This window comes from Chaetura pelagica, unplaced genomic scaffold, assembly GCF_000747805.2.
Source record: "Chaetura pelagica isolate M959 unplaced genomic scaffold, ChaPel_1.0 scaffold394, whole genome shotgun sequence".
NCBI classification, from domain to species: domain Eukaryota; kingdom Metazoa; phylum Chordata; class Aves; order Apodiformes; family Apodidae; genus Chaetura; species Chaetura pelagica.
In genome coordinates, this window is record NW_009952966.1 from 41,432 (window position 1) to 56,316 (window position 14,885).

Consider the following 14,885-nt stretch of genomic DNA (forward strand, 5'->3'; position numbering starts at 1 on the left):
AAAAAACAAAGAGAAATTTCCCCCAAAATACAGCCAGGAAAAAAAAAAAAAAAAAAAAAAATTATATATATATATATTTACACACACACACATATATATTGAAGAGGTCAGTTTTCCATGAATTCTCCATGTCTCCACTACAACATGCATCAGAAAACCACACTGAGAATATAAGCTCTGTAACAGCACATATGTGAACATCTGCTGCACTGAAGACTACTGCTGTTTCATGGGAAATGTACGTAACTCTGAGTGGAAGGCCTACACATTTAAAAGGTACTTTAATGCTATAAACTACCTTTTTACTTTAGGAATGCAACTGCCTTCAATTTGGAAAATAATTTAAGATTCTATATTCTTTTTAATCAACATACATTATAGCCAGCATCTGAGAAGCTGCTCATCCCATCACACTCACAGGGCTCCAGTCTGGCAGAGGTCTATAAATGTACTTGTGTGCACTATGAGTAATGTCACTGACTCACAGGGGTGGCTCAGACAATAGTGCTAAACAGATGCACACTTTCTGTAGACTTGAGGCCTCAAAATACACATATTCCTCTGACAGCTCAAAGACAGTCTAAGCTTGCTCATGTTTCAAAGCCTGAGTGTTCCTAGCTGGTCTTAAAAATTTCACTGGCAACTTTGCTACCATCATTGAACTGCATGAGGAAAATGTGCTCCTGGGCCCCAGCTGGGCCAGGGGTGTGAGGGCAGAGACCTGGAGGAAAAACACTACCTGAAGAGAGTCAGCCCAGGAGCACCATCATGTCCCTTTCTGCTACAAGAACAGACCTGTCCCAGTTCTCATCTAAGACCACCAGGACTTGGTAACAATCACCAAAGATAAAAAATATTCTCCCTCCTCACAGGCTTTGTTATCCTGAAGAGAACAGTGCAATGCTCCCTGTAAGCAGAGGGCTTCCCCAGCTGCAGCTCAGCTTCAGTGGTTTCCTTCAAGGACAGTGTCTTGATCAGGTCTCCCCAGTCTCTCAGACTCCTCCTCGGGTTAGAGCCCTGAAAACTTTCACTGAAGACGGTACAGTTACTTAGACGTAGCCAAAATGTTTGCAACAGGAACATTTCTGTCAAGAGGATTACAAGGGGAAGCCATTTGTTTTCCACAGACTAAACTGCTCTTCCCAGAACACCAGGGTTTCACCTCTATTCCTGCACAGCTTCCTCACGGGGACACATCAGCTAAGGGGCTGAGTTTTTTTCTCAGGAGAAGCCAAACTCTGTCTGGATGCTGCCATGGTTTCCTACCCTTGGCACTGACCTGCCAGCTGACTGACCACAGGGCTACCTCTTATTTTCACAGACCTATTTTCTTCCCTGTGCAACTAATGCTCAGCCTCTTCTGTTCAATTATACTTTATTCTTCCCGTATGATAAATATTTCCAAGCAGTCTAACAACAGTCTTTAGTCCTAAGCATTTCCTGCACACCTGCTAATCATCATCCATGACATGCAGTGTAAAATAAAAACTTCATGTTATTTTATGAAGTGGTGGGTTGTTTGTTTTTTTTTCCTTTGACTTAATCTGTTAAAACACATCTGCCTCACATGGAGCTGATGCAGCAAACGTGTTCTGTGAAAAAACCCTTTAACCCAGGAGTTTTTATAACACCACACAAGTAACCAATATGCACAGAGTCAATCCCACCCAGTGATAATAACTGCCTTTAAAGGAACATCTTTCTGTATTATGTTGTATAATGTATCATTTGTAGTCATGAGGGAGATAATATTTCTCAGTTGTTGAAATAACTCTGATTATTTTTTTTTCTGAAAGATTCAATTCTTCAGTTATTTGCAAAAGGAACCAAATAGAACTAGGGACTGATTAACATAATTCTGTGAGGTAAGTAAACAGCACAAAATACCTATCTCCCCATGCCTGTGGATTCAGATTTTTACTTCATTTACTTCACTAAGAGGTCTTCCAGTAATAAATAACAAACAGCCAAGTTCACTTACAGAGAGAATTTCAATATATGTGTTTGCTGAAGAGTGTAATCACATCAGTCTGAACTCCATGAGAGAGAATATTTCTATGGGTCACAGACTATTCTGCAGCTGTGTTACTCCACATAAATTCAGTTTATGAAATACCTCTCGTGGGGTTAAAATAGCAAGACTGACAAAGACCACAAATACACAGAGAGACCATAGCTCTGAGGCTATTTTATACAAAACCTAAAGAGATACATGAAGTTGTGATAAGCTGAGGAATTCAATCATGACCAGCAGAACTCTTATCTTTCTCTTTTTGATGGTGTATGGTTACAGTAACCATGAAATCTGTGCTTTTTTTCTTAAAAAAAAAAAAACACAACAGGAAAAATCTCAATAATCTCATCTTTTCTATTAGACATTCAAGTAACTGGTTATTTTTCACAGTTCACAAAGAAGTTTGCAATGAAATACAAGCAAGAGCCTCATAAAATGCCACCGATATGCAAGGTTCACCAAAATGAACCCCCAGGTTATACAGCAAAACTTTCAAAGTATCACACATCTTTTTAACTTCACACATTTTAGCAAATAATCTCATCTTTTCTATTAGACATTCAAGTAACTGGTTATTTTTCACAGTTCACAAAGAAGTTTGCAATGAAATACAAGCAAGAGCCTCATAAAATGCCACCGATATGCAAGGTTCACCAAAATGAACCCCCAGGTTATACAGCAAAACTTTCAAAGTATCACACATCTTTTTAACTTCACACATTTTAGCATTTATATTTCGGTTTTCACTTCCCCATTACAGGTGACATTTCTTTTCTGTGGAAGAGAAGGGTTAAACCCAGAGCACAAGCACTGCAGACTTGGAAGGGAGCACTGCATTCTGCGGGGAGGCGAGAGAATGCACATAGTTCATTAAATAATGTGAGTAGTAATGAGGGTTTACACAAATCAAACAGTGTGTTAGGTAATTGTAATGTTGCTTTGTGGTAAACCACCTGTCAGGAAGCACTTCCAGCCGCAGACTCAATCTGCTGTGGTGCCTCCAGATGATTTCTAATTAGTGTAAACTTCATCTGTGGCATGGAACCAACATATTAAAAAGGTATCTGTTGAGGGGTTTTTTTTTGTAGCTTCTTTCACTCTTCTCCTCTTAGCACTGTGAAAATGGCTTTTTCAAATGATCCTTTGAAGAAAGCTCTTTGACTGTGAGTACCAAGAGGAGCCTACCACATTCATCTGAGGAAAGTGACAGCCTTTCATGTGCACTGGGGAAGAACCGCTGGGCTCTGGAAAAAGAAGAGTCCTAAAAAGACTCAAGTTTGTAATCAAATGTAATCCTTAACTTCAAAAGGTTAAAACAGTGCACACCTCTGACACTAACATGAAACAACTGCCTGCCAATAAACATCACTGAAATTTTGGGGGTGTTTGCTTTTTAAGTATCAAACACATTTTTAATGGTTTCCAAAGATAGTGATGGATGCTCTAACAACAGAACGGTCTAAGATCAAAACTCCATCCCCTCAAAAACTCAAGATATTGTAAGATGCAAAGGTGAGTAACTGAGGGTAGTGCTGCCTGCTGCATTCACAGGACAGCCTACACAAGCCCAGTGGTACCCCCTCACTGGGCCACACCCACAAACCTGGAGAAGACAAAAGACAAAAGCCATGACACAAACCACCACCTTTAAAACCACCATTAAAACCCCCAAGCGATGGCAGTTGCCCTCTCTCCCTGCCTCACACAGCTCATCCCTAAGCTGCTGGGACATTCATTGCCTTCCCTACCAGGAACTGCACTATCAACAACTAATTTCATAGCACCAGGATCTTCCCAGCTCTTCTTTAGCCAACTGATCAAAGAAACCTGGATTATAACCTCTGAATTTTGCATTGCTTCATTGTTTTCTGAAGTAATTACAGGAGTTTGAAGCAGGCTGGTAGTTTGAATATTAATAAAACTTTCCCCTAAAATCTATTCAACTCGGTATTCAACAACAAAACAACAACAACAACAACAAAACACCCCACACTACCAAAAAGGCAAAAACAGTTGAGCAGATGGGGTGACAAGGTCCAACATAAAAATGCAAAGAAAATTACTCTTAAGGCCATGGAAGGCACTTTCAAACAAGGAGTGCCCTTTGACTAGGAATTCTCAGATCTGATGGGGATTGAAAACTTTTTTTCACTAAAAATAATCCACGGAGACAATATTTCCTGCCTTGGAGCTCAGAGGAGAGATTTGAAACACTGGACAGAGTTTAATTTTTTTACTAATTGAAAACACCCCTAGAAATACCAACAAACTGTTTGCATAAAAGAATACTACCTGACCATTCATCCATGTGTGAAGCCAACTAAGCCTATTTGCTGTGTTGTTGAAGATTACCTAACACTCCTGTTGCACTCTTCAGTACTTCCTTATTGAAAATAATAATAAAAAAAGGATTAACAACCAGAATCTAAGAGAACAGCTGTTCAAATGAAACTTCTAGACACAATAAAACTGGGAAGCAATAGAAGTCTTTCAAAAAACACAAATATGTCAAGCACACTTCTTCAATTTTAAATAACAACTTTAGCATGAACTGTTGTTTTTACTGACTTTAAGCAGTGGGGTAAGAAAAAAAATTTTACTCACAAATTCACCCATTTGATCTAGAAATCTCTTGACAGAGTAACAATCAGATGCCATCAGAATGTTCCTGGGTTATTCAAGTGACCGTTCATAATTAAAGACAGCCCAAATTCTTTAAGTCTGTGTAATCTACCTTGCCTCTGAGCACAAAGGCAACTAGCTAGCAGCAGGTAACTAGCTGAGATATAACAAAAGCTGTCTGAGATTTCCTTCATCTCTGGAAAGCAATTAAGATGTGTATGTTATGAGCTTTCCTGGAATGATTGGTTATATTCATTAACTCAAGTTGCACAGAGAGTATCTTTCACTCAATTAATCTCCAAGCATGGGGATAGTACTTGTGAATCATCTTGCCATTTCTCATTGCTTGGTTAGCTATAATTTTGTGCCCCACTACTGCTCACTGCTCAGAGAACTTAGAACAACGATGAATGGCAGCAGCTCTCATTACAGCTACTTTGGCATTCTTGTGACAACCTACAACGGGGTCTTTCTAATTAAAACTCAGAAGCTTCTCTAGTAATAATACACATTACATGCTCTGGCAAAGAGTTACATTTGCTCTAAGTTTGAACCTGCATTTCTCAGAAAACACTGTTAAAGTATTTTAGTATGTCAGCGTGTAAGTTCCCACACCCCCAGACACCTCACTTGGAGAATCTGACTGGGTTTTGGTTCCTACCCTCCAGGAAACAAGAAGTGAGCACCTGTGCCATACAGAAAATGCAACACCAACAACAGCAAGTGGCAGCAGATCTCTGTTGCTGAAGAGTGAAAGATGGAATCATGAGCCAAATGAAAAAAACAGTCACTGTTTCTAATTCTGTAAGAGACAGAAAAAGGTGCCTCAGAGATTAGTTGAATGACAAGGCTGGAGTTGTGTCAGTCACCTTCCCCTGTGCAGCATCCTCCTTCTGTCAGGGGGCAGATATATCCCAGGTTTGTAGGTGACAGTGGAAAGGGAAAGCACTGCTTAGTACAGCACCTAAGGGAAGTATGGTAACAAGTTCTAAACATTCACATGAGCAAACTTACTTTACATTTCACAATCCATAACATGGAAACAAAAGCTCTTTGCAGGTCCCACCCTCCTTTTATTCTTCTGTGTTTTGAAGTCGGAAACTCGAAGTAGAAAGAGTTGGGGATATTGTCCTTTTTTCAAGCCAGGTGCCGATCTTAAAGTAGAAGTCTGATTTCAGAACACATGAACTGCCAAGCCAACAGCCAGTCTCCAGGTCTACACGCAGGGCTTCTACATCACCCTGCAACAAGCAGCTTCACAAGTTAGACTCGTTAGTAACATAACTACTCCTTTGTGTTTGTTCTGAGGCTGCTGACTGATTACATCATTGTAATTCTTGGTTTGGGACAAAACATTTCTGAATTTGGTAGTAGCCTTTTTTTTAAGAAATCCAAGATTAAAGCCTGATTTACAGTACACCCAGATTTCAGGTGTAATAATGAGTTACAGCTATTTTAATTAGCTCTCGAGTATGCATCTGCACAGGACCCCAAGGCCATGCAGTGGCCTGGAGCTCCTGGATCAAGGCAGCTGCACTCAGCTGACCTACCTCAGTCTTTCTATTCAGTTTCACTCCCTGCAAAGTATCACAGTCCAAATACATACAAGCAGGAGTAGAAATACAAATCGTACAAAAATAGTAGAAATAAAGATGACAGTTTGTAATCTCTTAAAAAAAAGCTTTTAAGTAGGTTTTTAAAATAAATTATTCCTCCTACCACATGAAACAGCACAAGCTTGACTCTAAGAAGCAGATGACGATTAATTTTAATCATTCTCAGTCTGTGTAATTATTACAGAAGATTATTTACAAGCTCCAGGAATTAATAAATCCAAACAGCAGCTTGCAAGTTTTACTTGTTCACAATACTCCTGTTTTTCTAGAAAGAGCAGACCATGTACATCCAGAGAGGCCACTGCCACCTGGTGCAGAGCAGTGATGTGCACCAGGGGTACTCACCACTGCCCCGGCCTGGAGACACTGCTCCTTCTTTGATGGAATCATCACCCCCTCGAACATAGCCCTGGGCTGCTTTCCTGGCACTGCCCATTTGTCTTTCCAACCTTTTGTTTTCTTCTGACTACAATGGAAACATGTTCACTGCCTTAAAAGTATGCATGGTAGGAAAAAAGCTTTCAGAACTTCACAGAAGAACTGCAAGGTCCAAGTTCCTCTGTTTTGACTATTTAATTGATTTGCTCAGATTTAAGCCAATGCATTCTGAGCAACAGATTTTGCATATGACTTTAAATAGTGACTTCCTCCACAACAATTTTCTAGCACAAAAATCTGTTAATAAAACGTTTCTGCAGAAGAAAGCACCAAATGACAAAATCTGAATACAGTAATTATTTCTGCCTTCTAAGATTTGTACTGTAACAATTCATGACTGGGAATGAGAGGTGTGTTTTTTTTCTGTTAAATTACCAGTGATGAAAACATTTGCAGAATGCAAATTCCCCTGCACTTCAGGATCACTTCTCCATTGTTTACAATTGTACAGTTTTTAGTGGCCTCCACCACCTTCTTTGTAATCTTAACCTGCCTACCTAGATTCAGGATTTAATTCCATTTACTCCTTTTGTTTACTTCCATGGGAGAAGAAACAGCCTCAGGCATATTCCGTTGAAATAAGGAAGAAAACAGTGCCAGTGGGTTAGAGCACCAGCAAGTGCTGTGGCACCTTGGAAAAATATTCTGTACTCTGTGGCTATGTAATTACAGCCAAAGGGCCCCCTGCCAATACCAATGCAACAGTCCACACCTCTGTAAACTGCATGAGATGGCCCAGAAGCAGTTTTCCCACTGTTCTTGTTATAAGCCTGTCTTCAGATTTGCATTTATTTTCCTGCCTCTGAAGAATATGGGTTAGACTTACATTTAGGAAGTCATCCCAGTGCCTGCAGCACATTGTTCCTTCCCATACACCCCTGGGGTCCTTCAGCTCCTGCTTTGGCTGCCCAGTTCATGCAAATGTCTGCACTTCTTGGCAGCCACCAGCACCACCAGTGTTTTCAGGCACTCAGGTGTGTTCTCCTGAAACTGCATCTCACTCCCTATTCTCTACCTGCAGCACTGCTTAAAGCCCACAGCTCCTAGAGGAACAGGATATATCCAGCCTGAGCTGAAAATCTGTCAGGTTTGATGCCAGCTGTGAGCATTAAAAATAAAATATTATATACTTTAGTGACCTGCACTGAATTAAGGAAGTCAGCACTTAAATGTTGAGCTGCATAATAAGAGACACAAAGAGGCTTTAGAAACAATTGAAGAGGAAAGGGAAATTACAGATTTCTGTGCTTCTTGTTGAGCTGGATCACTTCCTCACACACACTGTTCCTCAGGCCTAAGGACCAATAAAACATGTTGCAATATCTTCATTTTGTGGCAGATCTATTTTTCATCCAACACACATCATCTGAGAAGATACAAAACTGACAGTCTGTGGTTTGCATCAGCTCACAGCACTGAAAATTCTACCTGACTTCTGCAATGATGTGATTTATATAGGATATTCATTCTTATCTATAGACAGTGTCTTATAAATTATACACATTTCCTAAACCACTTTGTCTTTATTCTACAAGGGGAAGGTCATCTCATTCATTTACATGAGAGGCAGCAAAGTCAGAGTGGGGAAGACGACAAACTTGTGTGTACACATAGGTTTAATCTCATTTGTAACCGTATATCCACGCAAACCACTTTTTATTCATTTCTATTTTGATATTCTTTAGGGAATAACAGTGGACATACTGAATAATGTATATAATTCCATGTCCTCTGTGATGCCAAAAAAAAAATGACCCTATTTCAAGATGCATTAAGTAGCTTGCTACTGAGGCACACTAACACATTAGCAAAACCATCACACTGGAATTACACTGAACAACACAGGAAAAATCACTGAATCAATGCTGAAATGATAAAGAATGGGATCTAGAAAAGTCTTCCCATAGTTCTTAGTTCAGGTCATTTAAAATTAACTGGCAACTCTCAAAGCCCCAGAATATACGGTTTCAGTTTTAGCGAGCAGTGTAAAACTGAGAATTCTGCTGGTCAGAAGTGGCAGCTAAGCCAGAGGACAACCATAGAAGAGCACCAAGAGCACAATCCAAAGTTGGATCACGTTGGCTTGGAAAACTTCCCAGCTGACTTTGGTGGGTGCTGAGTGTAGCCTGTACAGGAATGAGCTCTACAGAAGTGTAACAGACACATTGGCAACAGATGCTTCCTCCTACCCAACCACAGTTTGCTCTGTGGCCTTGCTGATCTTTCCTCCTCAGTGCTCAGGTCAAACATATTGACCATCCCAGGACACCACCAGGGTCTTCAAAATTCAATATTCCTTCCCAAACAAGAAAAAGCACAGAATGTTTCTTACTATTATTCACTATCCAGCAGTACTACTGTTGCAAAATGGAAGTTAATATAAGCTTATTACCTCCCACTTCAAAGCTTAATTGATTGTAGATCAGATGCAGCAGAACTGCTTTCTCAGCCTATTTACCAACAAAGCAGAAACTGAGTGTCACAGAGAGACTGGAAACTTCTTGGAAAAACAAAGGTAAACACAAATCTCAAGTTTTAAACTCAAATTCTCATTATCAATCAGAAACTGGGAAAAAAAAAAAAAATTGTTTTGACAAGTCTTCTTTCCTCTACATCTCTCCAACCTGGACATCTCACCTAAAAAGACATTACCTAAACCTTCACCATCTCATGCACCACATCTGAATGTACCATTACCTTGAAAAGCACAAAAAGGAGTGGCTGTGTCATGTATTTAATGGGCATCGCTGCAAGGACGACTGTGGCATTACTCTGTGACTGAATCACCTGATTTAACAAAGTTTCACTAGGAATTGTTGAAGATCAAGAAAGAGAGTTTCTTAAGACAGCCACAAATTTAGAAAGAACTTAAACTCCAACAAAATCCAGGAAGAAGTTGAAACTCAAGTGCAATTGTTTGTAAATATTGATGCATAATTGACTTAGAATACCTATTTCTCATCCAAATTATGTTTATGCTCATTGGGCAGTGAGTCATTCACTTACTCTCTGGCTTTGTATGACAAAGCTCAGATCAAAGCATACGGTGAATCCTTGCAAGTAAAACACTGTTTCATGATATCACTTACTATTGCACTTCCCACCACCCCACCAAAAAAAAAAACAACAAAACCCACACTAAAGCCTCCACCCAGTTGCATGATACAAGTGCTCAAATCATCATCTTGCAATAGAAACATTCATTTTCAATGATCAAGATGCAAACACCCACAGCCTAAAACTCCAAATTTTTCATAGTTTTGCTCAACACCAAACAAAGCCAACAACCAAAGGCAGTGCAAGTTTCCTCACAAACTTCCTTGGCCTTTTGGAACAAACTCTCTCTTCTCTCTCTTCTCCATGCAAGGTAAGATCCAGTTTCTCTATCCTTGATGTGCATTTGAATTTGCTCTTAAAATTAATGAGGTTATTACTTCTGAAGGGCTGCTTTGTTAAGACCGTATCACACGGCCACCTGTTGCAACAGCAAAAAGATGAAATACCACTAGTTTCTTAGTAACAGGCTTCATTGTATTATATTCAAATTACAAACTAAGATGGCTTATGAATATTTCCTTCTGAATTAAAATACCAGTTTCGTATGTGAAATAGAGTTTATGATAATCCAGAGCTTATCTTCACAGTTTGATGTCTTTGTCCTTCGTCTGCATATTAACACATCAGTAATAACCATCCTTTGACTTACTCAGGAACTTAAGATTGTTTCATATATATAATTTTTAAAGTAAAAATCACCTCCACCCAGGGTTTTATTGTTGATCACTGCTCAACTTTTCAACCACAATGTGGCAGAAATTTTAGAGTTACTTAACCACAAAAAACAAACAAACTCCACAAAAAAAAAAAAAAAATATTTCCCTCATTAAAAAGCAAAATAATGTGGGGTGTGGGTGTGTGTTTGAAAGGAAACCATCCTCACCATGACCCTTGTACACTAACTCAGAGCTCTGACCTGGTGCCAGTTCTGAAAATCCATGCACCAAGGAACAGGGCTTTCCTCTGCCATTTGGGCCGAGCCCTGTGTGCACTCCCACACAGCACATTGTCAGTCACTCCCACACAGCACACTGTCACCACCACTGGACTCAGTGTCATATTTTAAGAGCAAGGGCTCAGAATTAAAGGCCTGAGAAAACAAACACCCCCCCCTATTTCATCACAGTAGCATCAACACCTGTTTTTTGTCTGTTTTCCTTGATGCAATACCACCAAACTTGCTGCCCTTCTCAGCAGCTCCTCCCTTCATGACTTTGGTAAGTTCACCTCTTTGCAAGGCAGCTCCTTGCCTTATACAGGTAGTTATCATATTTTCATTCCGAATTTTCTAAAAACCACTCAACACAGAAACAAGACAACACATTACAAACAAATTTCCCTCATTCTTGCATTTTTTTTGTTTTATCAAAAAGGAGCCACTGCTGACTGACAAGAACCAGTCACACCCTTCGTGCAACAACAAAACTGCTTCTCTCTTCACCAAGTTTCACACGTCTGCCTCTTACCCTCTGGTAGCTCAGAGACTGTAATTCCTTCTTTAATCTTCATACAGATCATGCTGCTTCTCTGATAAAAGCATTATTTAAGTTGGGCTGTTTTCTACAGCACTAATGTCACAGGTAAAGCACGCACATCACGTCCTTTTTATACAAGACTGTTAGTGGATACAATTGCCAAGCCATCTTTTTGTCCACTTTTAAGACTCTACTCTGTAGCTCTGGGAGAAAGCACAATGCTATCCCTGTCACTCATCTTTTCCCAGCTAAATTATTTCTCAGTAGCCAAATGACATTTTTTCTGCATTGGTTTTGCCCAAGTTACTCCTCATACAATAAACCTTCCCATAAACCTCATAGCTCTGAATAGTCCTCTCTAGGCATTCCTAATTACCTGTTTTAACAGTATTCAAAACCTTCTCTACAGTGTGGTCTCCTGGTTACACAACCAAAGGTCAAAGATAAGATAATCAAATAAAAAAGACAGGGCTGTTTTTTCTTGATTTATCATGTATAGGGTGTTGAATTCTATTTGGTCATATGAAGAACCACAAGAATGGAAAGGCCACAATTTCTTCCCCCCCAACACCATCATTTGAAACTATACCTGCTCCTCTAGCTTCTCTCAGGCAGCTGACAAGCATTTAAATAACACCTTGCAAGCAAACTGAGAAGCTAGGAGAAGTAACATATGTAGAGATTTGAGTAACTGAAACAATGAGCAGCGCTGCAGGAAAATTAATTGAAGTTACTCATGCAGACTCTTAGCTTTAGAAATCGATAAATCTGAAAAATGACTTCCCTTTCAATTAAGTCTGTATTTGTCATTCCAGAGAGATAAAAAAAGTCCCTACTGACCAGGTTTTCCAATAATGAACAATCAGGAGAAATACATAACAGGATTGCCAAATGTTCCACATGAGAAAAATTCAGAAGAGCCAGTGAGAATCTGCAGTCCTCGCAAGTCCCACACAGGCAAACAATCTCTTTTCAAAGTTGTTTTTTTTAAAAAAAAAAAAAAGTACAGATATATCAATTGAGATGTTTCAAGCCAGTGTCTGTGTCATGACTAATACCCTGAGGGGGACTGACGTCGCCCGACTCACACTTTTTATATAATCACAGGGAGGAAAAAAAGTCTCTTTCAGAGGATTTTTTAGAACATCTGAATTAGACGCCTGATCTGAGCTGCACTCTCATCCTCCTTTCTTCACCTTTGTCTGAAGCCCACAGAGACTCACCTCCTAGCCCAGTTGCCTCATGTCTCCTGCAGGAAAGACAGTTCAATATATCAAAGGACAAGAATGAGTGAAAATGATGTTACTGGCTGCAGTCATTTCTATGAACAAGCTTTGGACAGTCACTGTCAACTACTTTCTGAATATTCAGACAAGCCAGGGGATGATGACTCTTTGAAGCAGAGATGTTTCAAGCCAGTGTCTGTGTCATGACTAATACCCTGAGGGGGACTGACGTCGCCCGACTCACACTTTTTATATAATCACAGGGAGGAAAAAAAGTCTCTTTCAGAGGATTTTTTAGAACATCTGAATTAGACGCCTGATCTGAGCTGCACTCTCATCCTCCTTTCTTCACCTTTGTCTGAAGCCCACAGAGACTCACCTCCTAGCCCAGTTGCCTCATGTCTCCTGCAGGAAAGACAGTTCAATATATCAAAGGACAAGAATGAGTGAAAATGATGTTACTGGCTGCAGTCATTTCTATGAACAAGCTTTGGACAGTCACTGTCAACTACTTTCTGAATATTCAGACAAGCCAGGGGATGATGACTCTTTGAAGCAGCAGCATCATGAGATTTCCTCACTGCTGCAGGCTGGTGGAAAAGTTGTACCTTCCACAGGACACGTCCAGCTTTGCATGTTCAAATCGAGCCTCTACTGATCAAGTCTGACACTGTTGGTTTGCCTGCAGAACTTCTTTCTCCCTCCCAACCCATTAACAGAGCAACTTGTAAGGAGTTGGTCTGAACTCCTGATTTCCAGCTGTTGCAGATCAAATCTTTCCCCTTCACCCCATGGCAAAGATGGGAGGGCCCTCAGGATGTCAGGAACAGCTGCAACTAATAGTCTGTTGTCCTGTCTGTGCTCACAAAAAAACTGCACCAATTCCAGTGAGAGGAATCAAGGTCTCATACTCTCTACTGCTAAGATTTTTCAAAGCTGTTTTGTGGCAATCATACACAGTAGAAACAGCCCTTGGCATTCACAGATGTGGTATTCAGAGTATTCTGGTGGATCAGCTGTTTCTTCCAAAAATGAGCTTGAATGAAATCAAAGTTAATGGGAAGGTTCTCAGTTTTCCCCTAGGCAAAACTCCCACTGAGCTTAGCAAGAACTGAAGCAGACTCATGAAGGGCTTAACATCACTGGTTTTATTCGAAGGCAGGGATCCAATCCTAGGATTTATCTGTGCACACACACAAAAACCCCACACTCTGCTTGACCTGGCAGAAAGTTATTCATTCAGAAGGAATACAATGTTGTCTCTAAAAAAAGCTTCCAAGAGTGGCGAGCAATAGATATTTCACCTCATTCACCTCTCTAGGAGTGGTGAGAGTAAATGGTAGTGATATGTACAGAAGTTTTGGTAAACCATGGAGAAAACCATCCTCCTCTGCAGGACATTTCATACTGCAGAGCCTGTCAGAAATCTCACTTTGCCATAAGCAAGAGCCATTTGTTAAACAAACACAATAGGGCAGGAGGTCGAATATCTGGGATTTTCTCCTTCATATTCTCTGGTCAGAAGAATGAGTACAGGAGTTTATAAGGCAATGGCTATTACAGGGAACTGCAGCACCCTCCCCATGCATGGAAATGCTTGTTAAATTACAAGTTTTAAGAGCAGACTACAGCTATAATGAAGTTCAAAGCACTGTGCTAATCCCTAGCTAAGAGACATGGAAGGAAGCAGGGATGACACTTTTTTCCAAGTCTTTACCTCTATGGAAAAGAAGCAACAGTATTTGCTCCCACCGCCAACTCTAATTTAAATATATCAACTGTGGAAATATGCATAGGTATACAAACTTTTCTTTAAATTTATTACATGCATGTTTATGCTGCAGTACTGCAAAAGTTCAGATTTTATCTGATTTTCAGCTAGCATAAAGAAAAATCTTCATATTGTTGCACCCGAATGGCATGAACACTTTGCACTTCATAGATTATATGAATTAGAGGTGACATCCTTTGCTTATTTGGATCATTGCTTATTTCTTTAGGATGTAAAGCTCTCATACAGCTGCTAACAGCTCTGAAGAATGTTTCCCAAGTAGAGCAGGGAAGCTGGAATGGTCAGCATTATATTCTGCCATAGGCTCAAGCTTTTATTTCCAACAGAAATGGTCAAATGAGACAGAAGAGGCAACTGCCATAGACAGAGGAGTTACATACAACTTGCATCCAGAGCAAGTGCATTAAGCTGAGTGGATTGCTGGTCCAAACACAGGGACTGCCTGAGCAAGTGATTCATTGCACTCTATTAATGATCTGACATACAGCCTCAAGTCATTATATATGCTTCAACTTATCTACCTGAAGAGCTCTTTGTTTGCCTCAGAAGGCTGCAGCAACATTGTTACAATAAGAATTCCTTCATTCTCATTTCCCAGGGCCTGCTCTAGGCAGCAGCAGCATGATAACCCCACTCTTCTCTCCT